The sequence below is a fragment of the Camellia sinensis genome, chromosome 8 (assembly GCF_055761805.1).
Source record: "Camellia sinensis isolate YWXY chromosome 8, ASM5576180v1, whole genome shotgun sequence".
Taxonomy (NCBI): Eukaryota; Viridiplantae; Streptophyta; class Magnoliopsida; order Ericales; family Theaceae; genus Camellia; species Camellia sinensis.
Genome location: NC_138968.1, coordinates 51,867,332 through 51,879,093, shown reverse-complemented (window position 1 = coordinate 51,879,093; position 11,762 = coordinate 51,867,332).

Here is an 11,762-nt window from a genome sequence, read left to right as displayed (position 1 = left end):
TACAAAAATCGGACCAGAAAACACCTTGCAAGGCGGAGCGTGGGCTCACGCGCCACCTGACGCCATGGGCGGCTTCCACGCGCTGCCACGCCCTTGCACGCGCCTCCACGCGCCAGACGCGATTCAGACGCGCTTCCACGCGTCGTCACGTACGCGTCAGCCGTGCTATCCACGCGCACGCCCTCCGCGCCACACACGCGCGCCGCGTGTTGAGCCGCGCCGAGCCGCGCCTAGCCCCACGTTGAGCCGTGCACTGAGCCGCGTGCTGAGCCACGCGCACTGAGCCGCGCCGTTTTTTCCTCTGCCGGCTTGGCTGCTGATGCATAAGGCTCTGTTTGTTCTGTTTTAAATTCTGAATCGCGTTAAATGATCTTAATTAATTCGTTATAGCTTTGTTTTAAGCGTGGTTGGTACCGTTAGACTCAGAATTAATTTTTTTATCTTCTGTAAAATTTTTAAAATTTTATGAAAATAAAAAATATTTTTCCTGAAATAATAATTCATTATTTCTGGTTTAAAATGCATCTGGTGTTGCATGATTAAGTTTCTGGGGCTGAATTTTTTATTATAGACTATTGTTGTAGTTTACTATTTGCTGGTATAGTTATAGCATTTTACCAGATTCTAGAATATTTATTTCTAATTTTATGTGTGTTTATTAGTTATTTAAAATTTCAGAAAATACCAGAAAATTTCAGAAAGTTTCAGAAGTGATATAGTTTCTGTTATGGCATAATTTGAATATTAAATACAACATATTTTTTTGGGTTTGTAATATGTTGCAATTAAAGAAGCATGATTAGTTTTTTATTTATTTATTTGAATTCCATTATTAAATGAATATAGCATGAGTTATTTGTAAATTTACATTAAGATGCTATTGTATGGAATTTATCATGCTTTGACATGCCATAGTCAGTGGGAGGTTGTTCGGTTGAGAGAAATCTTTGTAGATTTACTCCTGAAAACCAATATTTTGTGCATAAATTAAATTAAATTTTGGATAATTGTCACCAGTGACGCAAGAAATGATTACGAGCATAGCAAATTTTCGATCTTGCGACTTGTGTAATATTGTCACTATTTAATTTAGATTTTTGCGGCAAAATTATATTATGCTAATCAAAATTAATCCCAATACGAATTTCTCTCTAAATTGACTTAGCATATGGAAGTTATTTGGTTGACCTAGACTTAGTAGAGATATTCAAATGTGAACAATGTAATCTCATTCTTTAGATGAGCAAAAGTCTTGGAGACTTTAGGTCAAACCTTAATTGAGCCAAAGTAAGGAAACATGACTCAAAGTCGCCGTAGTTTTGTTGCCTTGTTTGGCATAATAAAAACTAATGTGTGCGCTATGGTTAGCGGCACGCTACGTAGTTTTGATTGGCGAGTTTTTGGAGTTATGAAATTAGTAAGCCCTCAATAGATCTGTATATGATCTTGACTATTGAGCTGCACGGATTGACTTTGTAATTTGACTTGTAAATAATGTTACATCATTGGATGAAGTAACATTCAAGAGTCACGTCATCCAAGAAATGCGAGCTTAAATAAATTAGTCATTAAGTGTAAGACGAGTAGCCAATATGAGCAGTGTTTTGCTCTCTACCCAATTATTAGGAGTGGATGGAGCAAAATTTCATGCACTATAATAGTGTGCGTTGAAATATCACGTGAAGTTAAAAGATTAGCGCTTAGATGCTGCAAAATCTATTAACACCAAGTGAAAAGATTAGCGCTTAGAAGCTGCATAATCTATTAACACTAAGTGAAAGATTAGCGCTTAGTGGCTGCAAAATCTATTAGCATTGCCAACTTGTCTAAGTCTGGACACTTACTGTTTCCACACTTGAGTGTGAGACATGAGGAGGGGCTTCTTTGTATGATTCCTTAGCTAGGCTAACGTTTTTGAATAACGTTTACCACTAAGCGCAAACGTTGCAGCATAATAATGAAAAGGTCAAGGTCGACGAGGTTGTTACAACTCTAAGAATTTGACGCATGGCTCGTGAGAACATTGTGTTGAATTAGACTCTTTAGCCTAATTCGTGCTTAAGTTACTTCAGGAGCTGTCATAGTTGATAGCTTATTCTTTCCTTCTTGTGGATAGTAGAATTAATTGCAAGTAACTATGAACCGAGAAATAGATATGGCAAGAGGAGTATCGTCATCTTTCAACTAGATGCAGTAAAGTGTATGGAGAATAAAATTGACTTGAAGGTGCAGGGGATTAGTGTAGACACCCCATTTTTTACCGTCCTCAAGACTTGGACGTCACCGTTTGAACACTCGGTGATCATCCTTGTTTGTGTTCGTCTTGAGTTCCCGGAGGTCTTGGCTACGCGCCTTGCCTCAAGATCTCTCGACTCGACTGTTTTGTATTTGGTTTTGCACCAAACACTTGTGTTTTGCTTTGGAGGGCAGGGAATGGCTTGTTGGCCATCCCCACACTCCACCGGCCATGGCTTGAGGCCACCAGCTGTGTTTTGTTGCCATCGGCCAAATATTTGGCCGACCGGCACTCTAGATGGTCGACCGGCCATCTATTTTGGCCAAATTGCATTTTTGGCTGGCCGACCACAGTTCATCTGCTTTTACAGATATTTTTATGCCAGCTGTGCTAGCTAGCATACACTTTGCTCCCCTCCATACACGCGTATGGAGGGATCTCCCTCTTGACTAGCTTGTTTAGAAAGCTTTACAAGAGGGATTGTCTATAAGAATAAGCCTCTTCTCCCTCCATTAGGGTTACAAAATTTTTCAAAGCTTTGAGTTTTAGGGTTAGGGTTTGTTCATACTCTATCTCTATATCTCTCCCTTTCTTGAGTGTTTTGTGTGTGTTTAGTCTTACTATTGCACACAAACACATAGAGTTACACCTTCTCTTGGTTTCTGAGGGGCCAGAGAGCTGTTCTTGGTGTTCTTGAGTGGATTCAAGCTTGAAGAACCAACTGGAACATTATTTGTGAAGAGGGTCATCAAGGGTAAGAACTTTACCCTTTATTCTCCATTTTTTCATAGCTTTTTTACCTATCTTGCAACTATTTTTAGACTTTGTGTATAACATATAAAAGTCTTGTTTTTGCCTACTCTAAATAGTTGTTTAAGAGTATTTTGAGCTTCAGGGTTGTTTGACCCTTCTTAGGGCTTGTTTGGCCCCATTTTGTGCCATTTTGGTTGAGCTTCGGGACCACCTTGTTTGGGCCTCCTCACCACTGAGGTCCTACAAAGGAGAGGGCCACCCCCTCTCCTTGTTGTCCTTGAAAAGGGTCATTTTAGCCTCTTGAGTGAGCATCTTATTTAGGTTCATGTTGGTCGTATCTTAGCTGCTATTTAGTGTTGTTTTTCCATGCTATAGCACTATTTTATGTTGGTTTAGGCACACCATGCTTGTTTAGCATACATGTCTTGTAATGTCATCATTTGCCTTAATATGTACTTAGCATGTAGATTACCATGCTTGCTTGTTTTGGCCAGGCTTTGTGAAGCTTTTAGGCTTGTTTTTCCATGCTTAAGGTCTGATGTAGGTTGTCTTAGCCATGCTTGCTATGCTTTGTTTAGCTTCTTTACATTCTTGGCTTGTAAGCCTTAAGTGTATGAACCATGAGCATGCATTACTTGCATTATTCCAAAGGTTTGGAACCATTTAACATGTCATTTCAGTCCTTATGACATGCTTGCATGCTTGCATTTGATGCCCCTTTAATGTGTTAAAAGGTTGTTGTCTTATGCCCCTTGTTTAGGCCCTTGTGCATGCTTGCATGTTTAAGCCATTTAGATGCCATCTAGATGTGTTATTGGCTTTGTTTTAATATGCTAAAACTCTAATTTTGGTTGCTTAATTCATGCCATGTTCGATTTTGCTATGTGTAGTTCAATACACCTTTGGCTTGCCTTGAATTTTGGCTTTGCTTGCATGCCTTGTTTGTCTTGTCTAGTTGGTTTGGCACCTTTCATGACTTGATTTTCAGAGCTTATAATGCATGTCATTTGTCCATGTTTTCATCCTCTTAAGTGTGCTTGAGAGTTTCTCTTCAATGCCTAAGTGTTGGTCCTTGTGTGCATGCATGCTTGCATGTTATTTGGTCCTCATTCTCTTAGCAATTGGCTACTGTTTTGGGCTTAGTATAGAGCTGCCCAAATTAGTTTAAGTCCATTATTCGCATGTTGTTGCATGCTCACCTTGTGTGTTGTTGCATACTTGTGTGTTGTTACATGTTTAGGTTGTTTAACATGTTTGCTCCATGTGTTGTTGCATGCTTGAACGTCCACATTGCATCTTGCACACTTGTTGGTTTGCATTGCCTCATGCCATGCATGCTTGCTTGCATAGGTTGTATGCCTAGTATGCATTGTGCATTGCATGCCCATGTTGCATACTTAGTTAACATGCCTAGGTTGCATTGCATTAGCATGCATGCTTTGCCTCTTGAATTGAGTATGATAGAGGTTGAGCCTCACTTGTTTGTTTGATGTGCATCTCATTTGAAATCAAAGTGCATACTTGGTTTCTTGGGCCATCACGCATTGAAATGCGCGATTGGTGGTCCGAGAATCGAGAACCATGCCCCTTTAAGTCACAAACATGATAAAGGATGTGTTGGTGCACACATTTGCTTGAAATGCATTGCCATGCCTTGTTTTGCCCTCTGTTGCTGTCAAAACAGGTTATACAGGAAGTTTTGGTCGATCGGCTACATACAGTGCCGACCGACCAACAATTTGTGGCCGATATCTCCACAGGTGGTCGATGACCATTCCCCATGGCCGGTGAGCATTCCTCATGGCCGGTGGTGTTCCACAGCACTCAGAGAAGCAACCTTGGAGTTTGTGAAATTTTCAGAGGTGCCAAATAGTAAAAATAGAGGCAACTTGTGCATGGAAGTGGACTTCCGAATGGAACCGAACATGCATTACATTGGGCCCTCTTCCCGAGGCTGTTTACTATTTTATTAGATTAGTTAATTTGCTTAACTAGTTTAATTTGTTTGTAATAATTAATTAGCTTGTAGGTTAATTAATTGTATTATTCTTTTGGTCCCTCCAAGCGAGGGCGAATTTGTAATAAGTGTGGGTGCGTGTGTGCATATTTTCCAACCCCCACTTCTTTCTCCCTTTTACTTACCTACTTTGATGGTTAGTATTAGGGCATATTTAATTTAGCATACCTTATGCTATGCATGCGTGCATCATTCATCAATATTGCATGCACCGGGCTCGGCGCATCATGCTAACTGCATAAGTATTTCAAATCTAACTTGAATATGTGCATCAAATGGTTGCATTTCACATGCCATCTTAGGATTAACCGAGCCTATCCTAATTGCATTCTGTATGCGTTGCATTAGGCACTTAACATGGGCTTGGATCATACATTGATTACTAACGAGTTCTTTGTCTTGGCTTGGAGTACACTGTAAGTATTTTGTGCTTTAGCATCTCGCACGAGTGTGAATGTTAACATGACAGCATGCCTACCATGTGGCTAGATGCATATGTGATATGAACTGCCTGAATGCCTGTGGGTGAAGGTTGGATGGCTTGAGTTGGAATAACTCATCAAAATCCGTGTTTTAGCCTACTCGCAAGTAGCAAATTTCAAAACATTTTCCAAACAAACGGATATGCGATGCTTTGTTCCAAATTAGGCGATCTAGTCTATACTTGTTTTGCTGTGTGCATCACATAGTAATTCTAGCTAATTAACCGGAATAAGAACACATAACATTTTCAAAATTGGATATCATGGTTAGTAGAGGCCGATCTTCGGATCGGGCGAGAGAGGGTGCTCATAGCTGACCTTCCCCAATCGTACCCAAGTTCTCGAGCCGAGGCAACTTTGGTAATGACGGACACGTGGCCTTAGGCAAACGAGTCAGGGTTTCCTAAATTCCCCCATTAAAAAATATTTAGGTGGCGACTCTGTATCTGGCAAAGCAATCCATGTTTGGCACTTCTTTTCTAAAAATCTGTTTTCTCAAAACAATTTGTCGGATTTGGACTCTTTGGTTCAGACTAAGAACCGTGACACAAAAGGGAGTCCGAACTGTGGGGGCATAGAGCCCCAGGGCACGTCCACAATTAGCACTTACTAGTTAAATTTGTGACTTAGGCACACTTGATATCTCCATGACATTCTTTTATGATCTAGTGAATATGAATTAGTCGTGAGTCATTACCTAGTTGGGCCTAAACCTTTAAAACTTGTCTTCGAGAACTCACACATTAAGATGATTGGAATTAGTTTATGACATTGGTCATGAACCAGTGGCTTATTATACTTAATCACATTAATGAGATGATGACACGATGGTTTGAGTAGGCCTTCTCGGGCCCACTCGCTTATGACATCCTGCTCTCATGTGAATGTATAACTTTGTTCGCAATGGGTGCGCACAAGTAAGTTGGAAAGCTGTAGAAGGTTATTTGTTTTGGCGCATTTAGTCCACTATGATATTTGTGACTAGATATGTGTATGGGTATGATAGCTAAGCCTCAATCTCGACACATTTATAGATTACGATAGGCATCTGAGTCAAGACTATTTGATCTCCCATAAGTCAAAAGTTTTGAGATGATTTTTGACATTGCACATATGAGGTTGAGATCAATTAAATAACAACTTTCATGCTTTTAGTTTTGACTAAGGTGGCGAGTATCTATTTGAGTTTATTTTAAAACGCTCTGTGAAGAGAAATGGATGCTTAGAAAATTGATTATTCATAGTACTCAACAACACAATGGTGTAGTAGAGATAAGGAATTAAATATTGTTAATGTTAGGTGAATGATGGCGCAAAATGTTTCCTAATTGGGAATTGCACTTTAGTTTGTTGCCTATATCCCTAACTAAATGCCCTTCATATTAGTTTTTACACTCCATTTGAGTAATGGGTTAGCGGAGAGCCATCTATGGGCGATCTGTAACCGTTAAGTAGCTTATCTTTATTTTACTTCTTATAAGGTTGCGAAGTTAAGACCTAGGGTTCAATAGCGCATTATTGTATGCTGTCTTGTAAACACATAGGGTCGTGTGGCGAATTATTGTATGCGGTCATGTAAACCCTCTGGGTCATGTGCATATAGGTAAGCAGCTTTGTGGGAGTGTAACTAAGTCACATAAAAGTTTTCTTAGTAAAGGTGACGTGAATAGAGGTTTTGGAACTCTATAAGATAGAGAATTCTAAGCATAGCGCTCTATGTAGCCTAGTTGAGAATGAAAAAAAATTTCTAATATCCTAGGGACAGTGGGAGCGATATGCCTACTAATGGATTACTCCATTAGAGAAGAATACTCTACATTCTTAGTTGCATGGTAGCAAATGTGAAAATTTTCCACGTCATCACTGGGTGATTAAGAAGGAAATATTCATGATTGCTCCGCAAGATGATAAAGAGCCTAGGATAATGCCAAAGGCTCTAGTCCCCTTTTTTTTTAGAAAATGGATCAATGTTGCGCAGTTTAAGACAAAGTCTTTGAGGATTAACCATTTTTATAATTTGGTTGACTTTCCATTATGACGCAAAACTGTTATAAAGATATGCATAATTTGGATAGTCATTGTTGAGGCATAAGGCTCGCTAGATACCGAAAAGTCACACCATAGAGGAAAGCGTAGACCATGAGAAGACTTCCTCCTGGGGAGTGAGGTTATTTCGACTTAGGCTATGATTGACATAAGTTCGGAACATTAATTTGTGGACATTGTGACCTAACTTTCTTGTTAGAGAATTGGATAAGTAGATCCGTAGGGATTTACCTTCTGCTTTTATGGTGAAAAGTTAGGAGCGCAAAAAGGTTGCTAGTTCCAATAAATCTTTTACAGCCTAAAACAATTATCCAAATAGTGGTTCTTAGATTTCGTCAAGCCATGATAGGCCAACGATGATCGATGAAGACCACTGAGGCATGATCAATGGTCCAAAAGAAGTTTTTCCTTACTTAGTCATTATAAGCCAAGAATTTATAAGGTTGTCGCCACCTAGGGTGGGCAGTCCTCTGTTTTAGATATGATGGACATGGGTGATGTAATTTATATGCTCGGATGTACGATCCTTAGGGATTGTTTTAGGAGAATTCATGTTTTGTCTTCGATGACTTACATAATGAATATCCTAGAACGATTCTAGATGCAAAATTGCAAACCCATTGACTTACCTATCGGTAAAAGCCAGAGCCTTAGCTATTGAGTGAATCCTCGGATTGTCTTTGGGAGAAACAAATGACCTATATTCCTTGATCTTTTCTTTGTTGTGGGAGCCTAAAGTACGCTATGTGGCCGTATTTGGCATGATAAGTGTCATCTTTGGTAAATGGTCAACTGAGTTGTTTAGACATTGACCTTGCTCATTAGACTGTGGATAAAATGCATTACTAGTAGTATATTAATTTGCTCCTTGTAAGATTCAATGCGCTAGTTGGGCGCATTAAGAATGAACGCAAATTGGTCACCAAAATATCTTTAGAGAGGTAATTGCGCAAGAGGTAGTGATCTTAAATCACTTCATGTGAGGCGCACATGGTAGATTTCGTTGTATATACTTATCGCAAGAGGTGCTGATAAGACTTATGTTTGGAATCTAAAATTATGATCTTGAATCACTTCATGTGAGGCGCACATGGTGGATTCCGTTGTATATACTTATCACAAGAGGTGCTGATAAGGCTTATGTTTGGAATCTAGAATTGTGATCTTGAATCACTTCATGTGAGGCGCACATGGTGGATTTCGTTGTATAATGGGATGTTGACACTATTATTGTTTGTGTCATAATGATTAGCAGATGATGATGTCAGTAGGAAAGATTGGCTCACTCACACGAGCAATCACCCTTAGCGCTTGGGAGCAAGCAAGGATGAGACTAGTGGTTTATTGTTATTTGGAGCCAAGAGAGGCTTAAATAATCCACTATGCATGTCGCCTTGGTTACAACCAAGATGAGGTTGTGTTAAGGACCAAACATGGATGTTAGTACCCACTTTCCATGTTGTGCTTGTTATGATTAGCCAGATGCGAGATCTTATTTGGCGCCTAGAAGGCGAACAAATAGAGAATTCGTGTTAGGCGCTAAAAAGTGACTAGACTAATATCTATACGGTGTATCGAGCATGACGTCACTCTTTTGGAAGAGTTACTCCACCGTAACATGTATTCATACTATATGTGCTTGGCGACTAAGTAATGAGGTGAGAGAATGGATCCCTGTTTCCTCACTGTGTGAATCTTACGTGTCATTATTGATATGACTTTCATTTATATACCCTTTTGTGACTTTTGACTATGTCATAAGGTAAGGGGTTGATGTTCTGCTACTTTGGTATGTTGCCTGCGGTCATGTATGATTCGGCCTTAAGGGACATCACTGGGAAAGCGGTCAATCCTAAACTAAATAGCATGAGGGCAAAGGGAAGATCATCTAGTATTACACCACTGTTGTATATTCACTGCCGGTAACTCACATCACTCTGTATGAGAAGCGGATTGAGTGTGAATATATTGCAAGAATTGAGAGGGTCAAACATGCTCTTTTTGAGGGATTAGAGATGTTTTTTGGACCGGTGTAATTAGATGGGTCTGGGGTATATGAGACACTATTTCTGTTCTTTTTGGGTTGATGTCTCTATGCTGGCTCATTTTGAGTTTCTAGTATAGAGCTCCCCATGCAGATGTTCTCAGCAGTCGCACGGTGCATTGGCTAATATGAGATTGTTCATTTTTTGGGAGATTGAGATAGAGATGTGGCAGTGTCATGCCAACTCATGTGCAAGTGGGAGATATTAGAAATTGGGCGCCCATGTGGCTTGACTCTTCTTTGAACCTTTTGAACCTTATCCAAATAAGTTTGAATTTGAATTCAAAATCTATTTGGATAACCACTTAGGATATCTATATCTATCATATCAACTGATATGGATAGATGATATAGATATCTTATATATCTGATATAACTGATATGGATAGATTTATTATTATCCAACATATCTAATATAATATAGGATATGGATGATTAAGAGAATAATAACGTATGTCGTATGTTTTACCCATATACTGTCTCTCTTCCAAAAACAACGATCAAGAGCCATTTTGCACTGTGATTTGTGTGGGTGATATTCATTTTGTAATATCACTCCTATGCTAGGTTGGTTGTTCACTCCCTAAAAGCACGTGATTTACCCACGAGATCCTTCACTTCAGACTCTGCTGAAAAGGTATGACTATGAAAACTTTTTATCCGCTGCGTTTACCTTTGATTTACAGATATTAAATGCAATTTGGGTTCGGGTTGCTTGGGTTATCCACATATTTTGCCCAGGCCCGGCCTGAATTACAATTCGGGTATCAAAAATCTGCACAGGCCCATTCAGATTATAAGATATTGTTGCCCAAGCCCTAAACAAACTCGAGCTAGGATAGTGGTCCCACCCTAGGAGTCATTATCATGTTTTTCAAAAATCTGAGTTTTTTTTTTTTTTTTTAAAGTGAAAATTCCAGTGTTTGACATTTTACTTAAACAACTTTTATTTTATTTATTTATTTATTTTCCTCTCAAAGACAAAATTATGGTTCCGTCTGTTGGTTAAATGGATCCATGTGCATCTATGTGCATCCCTATGTAACCAACACTACAACAAAAGTTGCCTATAACCACGTTTTTTAGACAACGTTTTTTGACAAACGTTGTGGAAGGTGTAAAGTGAAATTAAAAATACGCTTTATCCTCTTTTAAGCACGCGTTTCACTTTATAACGGTGCTCCGTCTCCATTTTTCTTTCTGTCTCTATCATTCTCTCTCTATCATTTTCTCTAGATCTAGGGTTTTCTCTGTCTCTCCTCATGCTCCTTGAGAGATTCATCAGGTTCGATTTCGATTACTTGTTCAAATCTAATTCTAAATCCATCGATTCTTGAATCGATTTAGTTTAAATTTCTTGACGATTTTTCATTTTTCTTGATTCTGATTCTGATAATTTTGCAGAGGAAGATGGACAGGTTGAGTTGCACGAATGCGAGGTTACGAGACCGAGGAGTGAAAAAGGATCGAGATCATGGATCGGGATCGAGACAGGGATCGGGACCGAAACTGGTCGAGTCGAAGCAAGAGGAGGAGACGAGATCATGTTTTTGGAGGGATTCTATCTAGGGTTTCGAGTGCGATGGCGTTGGATACGCCCTACCTGTTAAAGCTCCTCCTAAGGTTAGTCGCTACCGTACCTCTGGTCTCGTCCTCTCTCTCTCTCTCTCTCTCTCTCTCTCTCTCTCTCTATTGCTCCATCAGATCTAGTCTCAAACACATGATTTACTATCTTCCTCGCTCTTTGATCTAGCCTCTCTTCAGCCGAATTGTACTCTTTTTAATCTTTTCAGTTGCTATTTTTGGTCTACTCTCTGTTCAATAGAATCTCATTCACTTTGATCTTTCTGTTTTTCAATCTCATTATTTTCAATTTCTTCAATCTATGTTTGTATATTGGTAGAACATAATTTTATGTATTTCTAAAGAACATAGGTAATTAGACTATGTTATTCCTTTTTTTCTTGAAGGAAGAACATTAGAATCCTTGATTTTTTATTTTTATTTTTAAATTCAGATTAAGGGTGAGAATGAGATTCAGCCCAGTTGATGTGGGAGCCATGAGAAGAGGATAAATTGATTACTAGTATGAAAAGTTAGTCTTGTTAGTATAAATTGGGTATTGCATCATTTTTTCTATTTATCTTAAATTTTCCATTCCCTAAACATGTTATGTATGAACCA